Source organism: Microtus oregoni, unplaced genomic scaffold (assembly GCF_018167655.1).
Source record: "Microtus oregoni isolate MIOR12 unplaced genomic scaffold, Mior012 000013F_ref0000133, whole genome shotgun sequence".
Taxonomy (NCBI): domain Eukaryota; kingdom Metazoa; phylum Chordata; class Mammalia; order Rodentia; family Cricetidae; genus Microtus; species Microtus oregoni.
In genome coordinates, this window is record NW_024543072.1 from 12704582 (window position 1) to 12718678 (window position 14097).

The 14097-nt window shown below is 43.3% G+C and overlaps 1 protein-coding gene across 2 annotated transcripts in view; it reads left to right on the forward strand.

The window, feature by feature from the left end:
• Positions 1–14097, forward strand: part of Grid1 (glutamate ionotropic receptor delta type subunit 1) — a 748494-nt gene that overhangs the window by 413582 nt on the left and 320815 nt on the right. The window lies entirely within an intron of this gene.

The following is a 14097-nucleotide window of genomic DNA, read 5'->3' on the forward strand; positions in this document are numbered from 1 at the left end:
AAACAAGAAACATATGCTAACTATTTCAATGGTTTCCTATCCTAAGGAGTCTAAGACTTACATTAAAAATGGCATGGCTAAGTCATGGCTAACTATGACTATCTAGTCTTCAACACCATCAAAGACCTAAGAAGGGAAATAATATTACTTGAATAAATAGGAAGTGCAATCAAGCAACTTCCAAAAGGTTCACAAGAAATCACAGAGACAACTGGCTACCTGGGAAATCACTCAAAGTTTCATTTGCAACATTTGGTGCAACCAACTTTGGCTAAGGCCTAGAGTATCTGAAAGACAATTTTCAGAGACAGGAAAATATGAAAAACCATCTTACCCTGTCTTAGCAAGGTTTTACAGTCTTTTTGCTTGTATTCTGTTTGTCCATCATGCATTTTGTCAAGGCATGGACAGTTCTTTGCCCAAAGGCCAGTTTTGCCAAGAAGAAAACAAGCTCCAAGTGGAGTGTTTTCAGTGCCCAACATTCTCTGGGGAATGGATCAGTGCTTCCAGGAGCAATCATATCTCACATCAACAGAATCCTAAGTTATTTAAATGACATATTCTACAGTTCTTTGAAGTATTTGAAGATTATATATCTATATGGAATATAATCTCTATGCATCTAAAGAACTTGATTAGTCTAACTGTAAGTATGGCAAAAACCTGTAATTCTTAAAATCTATATAGCTAAAGACTATGGCTTCATATTAAAAAATTAAACAATCTTTAAACAAATGTGCAGCAAATGAGGACAATGGTCTCAAAATGTAAATAATATATAAGTATCTTGATCAGAGGTAGAAATGTATATTGCAATATAATAAATATATCCTAAAATTGCACCAATATACAAAATATCTTAAGCAGAGATAGAAACATACATGCATACAATATGACAAAATAACTTTGCATAGATGCACAAATATTGTAAACAGATATAGGAGTATATTCAATATAACAAATATAATTTGAATTTGTATCAATATACCAGAATCTATACCAATGTAAATTGTCTATAAATAATAGCTTACAATTAATCTCACTATTACTCACTATTATTATTAGTGTGAATAAGCTCACACTAATCTACCTATTGTCTCATCTTATCCATTATATATTTTAGAAATACTTCCTATGTGAAACAAAGAAGAAAATCATATTGAGAAAAAAAATCTAGGATAAACTGACCAACATGAAAATTTCCAAAATCCTATTAGTAATAGATTTACAGAGGTCGAGAAACTAGGAAGTAGCCTTGATCACAGAGGCACAGAAGACCACTTTATAAATATAACTTCAGTAGCACAGAAAATGAGAGCAACAATTAATAAATGAGACCTCTTGAAACTGGGAAGCATCTGTAAAGCAAAGGACATAGTCAACAAGACAAAACGGCAGCCTACAGAATGGGAAAAGATCTTTACCAACCCCACATCGGACAGAGGACTGATCGCCAAAATATTAAAAAAACTCAAGACACTAGATATCAAAAGAACAAATAATCTAATAAAAAATGTGGTACAGACATAAACAGAGAACTCTCAACATAGAGGAATCTCAAATGAATGAGAGATACAAGGAAATGCTCAATATCCTTAGTCATCAGAGAAATGCAAATCAAAACAACTCTGAGAAACTATCTTACACCTGTTAGAATGGCCAAAATAAAAAACACTGATGCACTCGGGAGGCAGAGGCAGGCGGATCTCTGTGAGTTAGAGATCAGCCTGGTCTACAAGATCTAGTTCCAGGACAGGCTCCAAAACCACAGAGAAACCCTGTCTCGAAAAACCAAACAAAAAAACACTGATGACAGCTTATACTGGAGAGGGTGTAGGGTAAGGGAACACTGCTCCATTGTTGGTGGGAGTGCAAACTTGTATAGCCCTTTGGAAATCAGTATGGCGATTCTTCAGGAATAAATAAATCTACCTCAAGACCCAGCAATACCACTCATAGGCATATACCCAAAGAATGCTCAATCATATCACAAAGACATGTGCTCAATCATGTTCATAGCAACATTGTTTGTCATAGCCAGAAACTAGAAACAACCTAACTGACCCTCAACTGAAGAATGGATAAGGAAAATTTGATACATTTAGAAAACGGTGTACTACTCAGTGGTAAAAAAATGAGATCTTGAAATTTGCAGGCAAATGGATAGAACTAGAAAAAAAAACATATTGAGCGAGGTAAACCAGACCCAGAAAGACAAATATAATATGAATTTACTCATAAGTGGCTTTTAGACATAAATAAGGCAAAAAATAACCAGCCTACAGTCCACAACCACAGAGAACCTAGACCACAAAGAAGACCCTAAGAGAGACATACATGAATCTACATAGGAGAAAGAAAAAGACAAAATCTGAGTAAGTTGGGAGTGTGGGAGGCAGTGGGGGGGGGGATGGTGGAGTTGCTAAGTGAATCTATCAGTCGATACGATAACCAAAATCTATCCATATGATACTTAAAAATAATTGTATGAATATACCTCTTAAAAGAAATGTCTATATGGTAGTCTTCAGAAAAATAATGTCTCACAAAAGGTCTAAAAGTTAGCAATTGCAGGTCCCCGCAGAAGGGTCTGGGGGTAAATGACTGAATTAGAGGCCAGTGCTGTATGTGGGAGGTGGGAAGTGAATGCTGTGGTTGGCTGTTTCCAGGGCTGTTGGATATTAAAAGCCTATATTATTCGAGGCAGTAAACATTTTGAAAAAGATATCATAGTGCTTGTGCAAATAAATATAAATCAAGGTAATTAAAAAATAATAAAACAGATGTGGAAGGAAAATAGTATGATCATAATCTACAGCTGAGTTGAGACGCGAATAATGCCAGCATTATGAGGCAAAATTTTAGTTAGATATTAAAGGGTCTTATTGAAATAGAACTCAGCCGTCACACAGTCGCCCTCACAGTTCTTAGTATGTTCTTAGGGTCCACGCCAGTCCATGCCATCATCTTAGACTGTTTCTCCTAGTGGTTCTTAGCAGGTTTGTTGAGCTGTGCATCACCGTTTCCCGTTTATAGCATAAAAACGAGGCTCTGTAACCATCAGTAGTTGCTCCCCATTTCTTTGTCCAGATCCCCTGTCCTCTGCCCCACATCCCTCTCCTTAGGATCCCCGGCAATCACTTGCCTACTTCCTACCTCTTTGTATTTGTCATCCTGGATATATAACTTACGTCTACATAAAATAGTATGTTTTTGACCAATATCTCCTAATACCTCTGGTAAATACCTCTCTCTCTCTCTCTCTCTCTCTCTCTCCCTCTCTCTCATATGTGTATGTACAGGTGCATGTATGTGCCAGAACACACATACATGGAGGCTAGAGGTCATTCTTAGTTGTCTTCTTCAATTACTGCCCATGCTGTTTCTTGAGATCGAGCCTCTCACTGAACCTGGAGCTCACTGACTCACTGGATGGCCAGTGAGCACTGGAACCTCACACCTTTGTATCTCAGCACTAGGATTATGTACCTGCTGACACCCCCGGGTTTTTACATGAGTTCTGGGGATCTAAGGTCAGGCCTTCAGCCTTGTGGAACATACACTTTGCCCAGTGAGTCATCTATCCAGTCCCTTTCTTCCTACCTCTGTGAAGCTTCTACGTGAGTGAGGTCAGTAGATTATGTCACCTAACATGTTCCCCAGGCTACTCTATGTGGATAAGAACTGAAGATTCTGTTCTTTAAGGGTTGAATTGCATGCTGTGGTGTGTATATACGTTCTTACCTATTTCTCTCCTGATGGACACTTACACTGACTCTGCATCTTGACTCCTGTGACTAGTGCTAGAATAAACACAGCAGTGCAGTTTTCATTTAGAAATTGTGCGACCACTAGATTGGAAATACTGGGAAGTGGAATGAAAAGGAAGATTTGTAGGAGAGATTTAAATCCTCATTATCATATCTGGAAGATAATAGATAATGCTAATGTCTAAAATGGATCAGCCATGTACAGCAGTATGAATATGATTATGAATATGATTCAGAGATATAGAAATAAATCATATAGAAAGAGTTAAGAATTAGAATGTTTGTCTCTACAGAGCAGGGCCAGGTGGCGGGCAGACTGGCAACTGTCATTTGTCAGTAGCTGGCCTTTTTAAAATTAAAGATTTCAAAAATACTAGCTTTGTAAATTATGATTTTAGTATAGAATAACAGGCTTATAAACCGTTGTCTGTAATTGTTACATTGTGCCTTGAAATTACTCAGTTTATTCTCACCTTTAAGAACATTTGATTGTGCTCTATTGAGTACATTGGTATTACCAGTGTTTGATATTCGGGTTTTAAAAACTAACTGTTGTTTTCCCCGCTGTTGACACTACTTTTAAAACTCAGTTGGAGTTGATAAATACAAGGAATTTATTCAAATTATTGGGCAGCAAACACAGTGGGTAGAATGCTGGAGAATGAGGTCCTGAGGACTGGGGGATGCTGGACACAGTTCTGTCACCCCAGATGTAGTCGGCAATAACACAGACTTAGTCTACTTTATGTTGCTGCAGTAATGCCGTGGGCTGGGTAGTTGAAAGAAAAGTAAGTGTATTCCTCACAGCTTGGGTATGGGAATCCAAGATCAAGGGTCTTCTAGTCATTGTGGTGCTTCATGCTGTGCTGTTCTTTGGCAGGAGGTTGAAGAGTTAGAAAATAGTTAGAATGTGGGTAGAGACCCAGCTCTTATTAGGATCCACTCCCTGGATAATAACACGATCTATTCATGAGGGCGGAGTATTCATGAACCCATTCCAGTCTTAACACAGTTACACTGGAGATTAAATTCCCTACAAAACAGTGGTGATGTATACACAAATCAAGGATTCTGATTTTATGTAGCAAACACACTACTGTCATATACATATCCATCATGGTCCTAGCCTTCTTTTTCTTTTCAGACCAGTGGTGTTCATTTCTCATACTATCGGGGATATGCCCACAGACTCCTAGACTATACTAAGATCCAGCCATCAATTTTGTCTTTTTCTCAGAGTTTCAAGTTGAAGAAAATGGAGCCAAGGAGATTTGAAAACCAGAAAAGGAAGGAACAGGTCTCTGGGTCGACTTTATACTTGTTTCCAATCATATACTGTGCTAGTCTCAATAATGTTTCTACTGGTGAACCCAGGGTGGAGACATGAGCGGTATCTGTAATGGCCTGAGAATTTAGATAGAGCAGTGGGCTGGTTTCAATAGAATGGCAATTCCAAGTAACTGAGAAAGAAGTCTTCTGTTAGGCCCGAGAACCTTCTGTATCAGTGCAGGTCATATAGGGAAAGTATGTGCGCATGTACAAATGCTGTGTGGATAACCTGTAAGTTAATAAATACATCATCTGTGATTGAACATGATAGAGTGGGGTATAAAGGCTATCATCACTAGACTGGTGGCTTGGCAACAGGAAAGCAATAGTGAGGCCACTGTGACCAATAAAAGTTGGGGGTAGCATGGCTCCTGCTCTCCTGCTGTTCCCTGCCTGGCTCTCAGTTTTCAAGGTCACAGTCCCACAGCTAGAGCTGAATGTGTGTGGGAGACCCGGGACTCTGCACACAAAGGTGTTACTGTATTACCAGCCTCTGTGGAGCTTTATCATTTGCTGTTCATTGCCTGGATTACTTACCATTCTCAAACATTTAAGATTGCCTTGTCCAATTGTCTGTCTCCTTAGGAAGTTACGTCTGAATCCACCATCTTCCCTATTGAGCCTAATCTTTCTTTAGATGAAGATGAATATAGAAGTTATGTTAGATTTCTTTTTTTTTTTGTATTGAACCCTAGTTGATTTCCTATTAAGGACAACACCCCCTCCATATTCCCTTTGTAACAGTTTCAAGCTGCATGCTCTCCTCTCCAGCAAATGATCCCTGCCATGCTGGGGACCCCCTCAACACTGTTCTAGACCACTGTTACTGCTCTCAACTGATTTGCCAAATGTTCCTCCTGCCTGTGACATTCACCTTCAAGGCCAGCCTTGTCTCTCTGGACTCCGAATCTGACTCTGGACTTCCCAGTCTGATTTTTTCCTCTGGGTCTCCAAAGGCTCCATCTAGTCCCCTGTGCTTTGGTAGCATTCATGCCTGGTGCTTCAACAGTGTGTTTATTTAACAAAGAAATCTAATCTCCCGAGAGAGAAGCTTGCTGAACAGCAGGCTAAGCCAGGTTTGCCGACTTTCTGTGTCATGAGGACTTGCCTGCTAGTGTGCTGGTGATTCTCAAGGTGAGACTGACAGATACTAACCACATGGTTTTATTTTTAAAAGAGACTTTTAAACGTTTACCTTTTTATTTATATGTATCTGTGCCTATGCTATGTGTGCGTGGTGCCTGTGTAGGTCAGAATAGGGTGTCAGATCTCCTGGAGCTAGAGTATAGACAGTTTTAAGTCACTCAGTGTGGGTGCTGGGAAGCAAACTTGGGTTCTCAGGAAGAACAGCAAGCAAGCACTCTTAATCACCAAACCATCTCTCTAGCCCTAGATCTTTAGTTTTTACAGGAGACTTTTTCTATCTCCTAAAAACCCTCCTGTTCCCTGGAATCCAGTTCAGGAACTCTAAATTTATAGGCTCCATTGGCCAGTGTAAGACCCTGCAGATGGGTCTGACTGTGTTCTAGGCAGTAGCTTTTGGCTTATGCTGGATCCTCCTGCCTCTGACTTTGAGCCAGAGGATAATCAGCATTGAAGATGTACCATGTGCACTTTTAATTGACAAACAATTGGGTCATAGGCAGAAAAATACCATATCTGTATCAAAAGGTAGCAGGTGTATTGAAGCCTGGGGCAGTGGGAGAGATCCTGTGGGGAGAATGCTGTATAATCCCATGGCTTCTTTACCATCTCCCTGTGCAGCTCCAAGCACACACTTCCTGTCCTCATGCGTGAGGCAGGAAGCAGTTCTAATGTTGTGGAATATTTAGATGGAGCCGTGGCCAGATGGAGCAGGCTCGGCAAGTGGTGATGATTTAGCCAGTGTATCCAGAGACGAGAGTGAAGCTCTTGTTGAGGGTTATGGGGGGTTTCACCCCTTTGAATACCTTTAGAACCGAATCTTTGTTCACAACACATGAGCAAGACTCAAGGGCAACCCTACAGGACTCAAGGCTCTTCTTTGCCTCCAGGTCTAGTGTGTTGTCTCCTTGGGAGATAGGCGTTCGTTTTTCTCTCCAAAAGTAGAGCATCCTTGGGTGGAGACTTTACAGGTGCTTTGTGGGGACAGTGGAGAAGGCTGCTTGAGCTGGTGGGATGCCACATAGGACTAAACTTATGCTTATATAATGCCTGCTTCTGTTCTTATTAGCTCTAGGGGCTGAATGCAGGGTCTCTTCGCTTTTCTGGGTGCCCACAGGGCTTTTGGAAAACCCGCAAGCCATTCCCAAATCTAGAATTCAATTGTGTGGTCCTTCATATTTCGAGAATGGCTGTGTGTAAGACATTATACCATTTTATATTGTGCACTCTCAGGAAGAGAGATTGCTCCTTCTCCTGACACTCACTGAATTTGCAAATCTTTTCTGTGTTCGTCAAGAAATCTCAGCTCCATCATAGCCTCCTGGTCAGCTTGGCAACAGAAGCTCAAACTGAGTGCCAAGGTTACCTATGTGAACTGCAGTTTGTGTATAATGTTCCTGACCTCTGTCCAGCCTCCCACTAACCCACAGGTGCCTCTTTGGCTTTCTGATGGCCCAAATTAGAGCCACCTTTTTCTGAGCCAGACAGCTTCTTCCCCAGTACTGTCAGGAAGAAAAACATTCTTGCCTCTAGAACTGAAAAGAATATATATATATATATATATATATATATATATATATATATATATATCTTCTATTCTGTTCTCTACAAATCCACGCTCATAAAAAAGAATACAAATTACACCTGGCAACTCTTATCAGCTCAGTAAAGGATTGCTACTTTCAACTTTATTGCTTTAAAAAGTATTCTAAGGCTTCCATCTTCTAAAAACAACTTGGATCAAGAAGGGAATTAGAGCCATGCTTAGGAGCTGCTTGTGGATGATCTGAAGGGCCATGGTGATAAAGACTGATGTTTTAATTGAGCACATCGAGGTCATGTAACTGTTTTTCCCAGTCGATAGCCCCACGTGGGTCCTGGGTCTCTGAGGCTGAAAGCTGCACAGGGGAGGGCAGGCCTCTTGGGGGGTGCTGTGGCTCAGAGATGGAAAGTAGGGATTATCCTGCCCCACAGTTCCCCTGTGTGCTTCCTTAGAAGCATCTGATGCTGTGGGTACTTGGAGCAGCAAGTCTTTGGATGCAAGCAGCGCCCCTGTAAGCTCCAGTTTGACCATGGAAATACCCATGAGAGAACGAAAGCGATGAAAACATTGCTTATCAGTCTGGACTTTGAGTTGCTTGTTTCTGAAAAGTCATTTGAAGTTGAAGTTGAAGAGCAAATGTACGAGAAATGGCTCCAAGTCCCACCTGCCACCCAAGGTCTGTGTCCCCTGCCCTGGACTGGAGAAGCACCAAGTCATTTGATGGCTCCCAGCCCACACTGCAGAGGTTGGTGGCTGCCCTTGCTAAACCAGATCAGGGCATGAATAAGCTCAGAAGTGATTTGTTTTACTGTAGATTTGGGTCCTCAAAAGGGATTGCATGACGGCATCCATGTGGCCAAGGGCTTGAAAGTGTCTCTTGTTCATCTGTAAGACATGACTGGATAGAACAGTCAGGCTCCTGTGGCCTCCCCTCAGGATACAGGCTGAGTGTCAATGGGGGCGAGAGCATGGGCAGCCTTATTTGGTTTTGTGCCCTACAGGAGGTGGGGAATTATAGATCACTGATTAAAGTCCAAGCATCCATCAGCCAATACTCATTGGCAGTGCCCGGCTCCACTCCTCCTAGTTGATCTCATTAAACAGATTGTGCCTGCAAGCAGACTCCATGTCATTTTTCTGCTGATATTAGTGTTTCCTCATAAATTGTCCGCATGTAGCGCATTCTTTTTATTACAGTGAATTCCACATCCGGCATAGCCTTAGAACCTGTCTCTATTTCATCTGAAGGAGCCACAAATGATCTGTAATGAATCTTCCTCCGCTGGAGGCTGGTAACTGACACTCCTGTCTCTGTCCAGTACGGACTAGACTGGCTATTTATCTCAAACTTGGACAACAGAGTGGATGGAGTCAGTCGAAAGATAAGACTAGAAAACATTTCACTCTATTCGAGTTTACATGGATTGAGTCACTTGATCTCTTTTTCCTAAATCAGCATAATAGATATTCTGAGACTCTTACTGTCCCACCATGCTCCATGCTGAACAGACTTTCCTGGGGCTCAATTTTCCTGATTCTTGGGTCTCTTTTCTGTGTCCCTGAGATTTCATAATGCTCTAGAAAAAATGTTGGTGAATTGGAAGCGTGTGACACCAGGTGAGTTAGGAAGGGCTGGTGGCTTGAAGGAACTTAGGGGAGCAAACTTGGAAAGACCACATGGGTCAATGTGGCATCTCAGAACTTGGTGGAACCAGTAGTAAAAGCCCTGAGAATAATTTTAGGATTCTGCTATTGTTTGCTTTAATTTTCTTTTCTTTTTTGTTTGGTTTTCCCGAGGGTTTCTTTGTGTAATAGCCCTAGGCATCCTGGAACTAGCTCTGTAGACCAGGCTGGCCTTGAACTCACAGAGTTCCCCCAGCCTCTGTCTCCCCAGTGCTAGGATTAAAGGTGTGAGCCCCATCTCCCAGCTCGCTTTAATTTTCAACTTGAGGCAGCTTTGACAAATCTGAGAAGAGAGTCTCAATTAAAGAGTTGCCTACATTAGACTATCCTGTCAAATGTTTGCAGGGTGCTGTCTTAATTGCTATGGGGGTCCCAGCCACTGTGGGAAGCACCATTCTCTGGCCAGGTGGTTCTGAGCTATGAAAGGGTAAGCATAAACTTGTGAGTGAGGCACCAGGCAGATTGCAGATGATTTCTGCTGCAAGTTCCTGCCTTGTGTTCCTGCCCCGACTGCTCTCATTGATGAATATAGAAACCAAGCAAACCATTTCCTCCCCCAGGTCGCTTTGGCCAGAGTGTTCCACTGCCACAGAAGGAAAGAAACTAGAATAGACATTTTCTGTGAAGACACGATCCAAAGAAGTTCTGGAGATAAGACTTAAGTGTCTGGGCCTGAGTCTTTAGACAGCAAGAATTTGGGGGTACAGCGGCTCCAGGTAGTTCATAATATCTGCTCTTTCCAGTCGCCTTATTGTTCTGGACATAGTTTCGGACTCTCAGGACTCATGGTGGCTGCTTAGCTGGTTTTCTTGTAAACGGGCTCCTACATCCATGAAATCACTCACCATCACCCATCCCTGAGCGATGCAGATCATGCTTTCAGTGGGTGATGTTGCACGGGCAGACCTCTTCCGAACAGCGTGCGGCTGCAGGGGCAGTAGTAAGTTTTTAAGCTAGCTCAATGCCTGTCCTTGGGAGAGTGCCAGGCCTTAGGCTCCATGGGGGGAATGTTCTCAAGTGGTAGAGTCAGGTTTTCAAAAGATGCTAATTGCTGACAAGCTTTCATTATCCCAGGCTGCCAGTGTTGGGAGGGGAGGGGGGTGCCTAGATAAGTGGCCAACAATTAACGCACGCATAAATTATCCGTGGTGTTTGTACTTTGTAAAATAAACCCTGAGCAATGGAGTTGGAAAGCTTCCATGTGGAGTTTTTTCCACTCCATTTACTAGTCCTATAGGCTAAGATAAAGGGGAATAGGCTCACACCTAAGAAACCAGTGGAATAATGGTCTTGAGCTTATGAGGACAAACTAGCCTGGAGGATGAAGGCACTGCTGCGTGTAATGGTTTTGTTTCGAAATGAGACAAGCCAACAAATAAACACGAAAATAAACAAAAAAAAATTCCTTATTTTGTTTCCACTGTCGTGGGACATGGACTAGGTTTGCGGGATAATATACTTTCTCAGACAATTGTTTTGGCCTTCTGGGGAGCCATGTGACTGAGGTTTGAACGTGCCGACTCGGGCTAGAATTCAAATCCATTCTCGGTGAAACACTCTTCTACAAAAATCTGAGTCTACATAGAACACTCCGTTTTCCATTGTGAAATGGGTACCTGTTTAGATTGTTGGGAATAAATGACGGGCATGGGCTATGAAGTAGAGGAGATGCTGGATCGAAGTGTCCGGGAGGAGTATAAGAAGTAGGCTCCCACCGGCCTTAGAGATGCCGCAAACTTGGTTCTGTATTGCAATCTCAGGACACAAGTGTGTCCGGTTGGAGGCGCATCCTACAGTGTGCTGAGCACCTGTGTTCTCTTGCTTCCGTATGGAAGTATCCTCCTCACCTCATAATCAAGGGACATCTGTCAATCCTCTCCAGCCTCCATCTCGGCACAATGCCTGATACTTGCCATTTCTGCTATGCCCAGGAACTGCTTTCTGTCCAGTGCCTGCTTGGAAGCCCAGAGCTGGAACATAGCCAGAACCTCTTTCTCTATGGAGGCTGCGGATCAGGGTGGCCAGAATGGAATTCACATGTGTCATTTCCGAGTGGGCCCACGGGATGGCATGTGGGAAAACGACACTGGAGGTTCACATCAGGCTGCTGCTTATGACCAAGGAGACACCTTCCTACCCACCCTTAGCTTTGCCAGGGGTGGGAAGAATAGTCGCTCTCTGCAGTTTTAGCCAGGGCCTAGCTATGCCATTATCCTTTCACCTCCAAAGGCTGACATGTTGGTGTCATGTGTATGTCTATACAATCTACACATATATGGGCGTGTGTGTGCACACGTCTGTGTCACCTTCCACATCTGATGGTTTTATCTGTTACCACCATCTTCTGCTGCCTCGCTCTGATCTAAAGGGCTAGAAGAAAATAAACTTGATCCCTTCAAAGTCCCATCTCCTCTTCTTGTTTTCCAACATTTTGTGTGTGCTGGTCTTGACAAGACATACTAAGCAGGCACATAGGCTCTGGTCAGTTCGGCAGTGCCTTATAGGAGTCATGACAGTGCAGTAGGACTATCTGCATTGGACCAAAGCTTTGAGCCAATGTAGAGATCCCTCTGTGTTCATTGAGACCTAGGACCTGGCTAGGTCCATGTGTAATTCCTGTAGTTACTTAGGTATCTTCCCTGCTTTTTCTTAAGGATGGGACCAACAGTCATGGCTGTTGCTCCAGGGAGAAACCTAACCAACTTGCCACTTGATGGAGGTGAATGAGAAGGTCATCTCTGAGCATGAGACTATCTCACTGACACCCCAAATACACACCTGCAGAATATAGGAGCTGTCATCAATGTATCCAATTCAGCCCTTCTCTGTAGATGCCTGCAGTGCTATGTGGCTGGAGAATCCCATGTTGGCCAAGAGAGGGGAGATAACGTACTGGGTTTCTCTGAGGCCTCTGGGAATGTGGAGGAGACATCACCTACCACTTTTCAAGGTTGCACACATTGTATTTTTTTTCCCCAAATCACTGTTTGACCCTGTAATGGCAGAGGCCTGGCATTTAGTGGAGTTGTGTGTTTAATAGTATCAGGACAGATGTCAAGGCATGGTTGGCAGTTCTTGTCTGTTGATCAAAGGAAAGAAAGTATGAGGGATTGTGCATGTGGCAGAGACTCTGGAATGATGATGGAAGAGATCCCAGAATGATTCCAAGGCAGAAGAAGCAGGGGGACAGAAAGAGGAGGACTTTTGCAATGACTGATCATGTATTGAGCTCCTTTCTAGATTGGTAAAACGACACATAATGTCATTTAATTCTTAACATTACCCCAGGCTGGAGCTGTTCATTTCAGATTGCGATCCCAGAAACAGACTTGGAGAGGAGTAATGAGATGACAATTATTTATGGAGTATTCTCAGAGGAATCCAAACAAGAAAGTCAGCGGGAACTTGGAGATGGGGAGCACGGAAATGAAGGATGCCAAGAGACGTAATTGTGACCTCATTCTTTAGCTGGATTCTGGGAACAGCTGAGATGACACTGAGAGACATCCCCACCAGGGTGCCAGGCAGCTGGGATCTGCATCTGTGGCAGCCTCAGTTCTTGGTTAGGGTATAAATTCCCAGGTAATCATGAGTGCCATGAAAATTCTGGCAGCCGGAGTCTTGGGTGTCAGTGGTTGAGAATCAGCACACCGGGAGTTTGGGTAATCAAATATCCCACTGTGTTGTGAGGGGCTTTAGGTAGCATACCATAGCATGGTTGGTACTCAAGGGCTGTAGGTCACAAAAATGTGCTTGCGGAGGTGATACCAGGGAGCAGATAGCAAAGGCTCCCCTGTACCACACTCACGCCATGCTGAGAGAAGGACTTGTTTCTATCTGCCACAGACATACATGGGAGGAGAAGGGAGAGGTTGGTGCTTAGAAGGGGAACCAGCAGTGAAGAGCGGGACCCTCCCCTCATCCCTCAGAGCTGGCAGCTCTCCACTCATTGCAAAGGGAGGCAAGTGTAGCTTTGCTCAGTCTTCAGTAGCTGCCCTTGCTTACAGCCCACCCCAGTCTCCGTGTGAGCTGTGCCCTCTGGGAAGGAAAAAAGCTGTATCCAAGTGCTATTTATCTCACGTGGGAAAAAGAGGCTTAACAAATTAGCTGTTGCTTAATTGGTGAGGGAAAGTAGGACAGGGAAGTTGGCCAGCCTTCCTGCGGGGTTTTCTGATCAATTCTCTCTGCCAGTCTCTTCCATGTCTGAGTCTGCTAGCAGGTAAGAAGACTTCTTAGGAGACCCGTGTTCCCACACACTCGCTAGGATCTCCTAGTAATTGTCCATGGTCATTGGCAATGCTGGAACCTCTCAACTGTCAAATGAACCTGCACCTTCATATTCAAGGAGCTATAGGTTCTGAGGGAAAAGTTGCAGCGTGTCAAGGTGCAGGTCGGAGCTGGGAAACCATGAGGGTGTTATGCAGGTGTCTGCTTTCAGCCAGTTAGACTGATTTAAAACACTCTCTGGGGACTCCTTACTGTAGTCTGACTTGGAACTCATTGCAGTGGATGTCAGTTCAGCATGGGGTTATGCCTCCCACCCACGGTCACCCTCCAAGTCATTCCTGACTTTCCCAGCCACTGTTGACATCGCCAACCCTGAGGGACTTCTGATGGGCCTCGTTACAC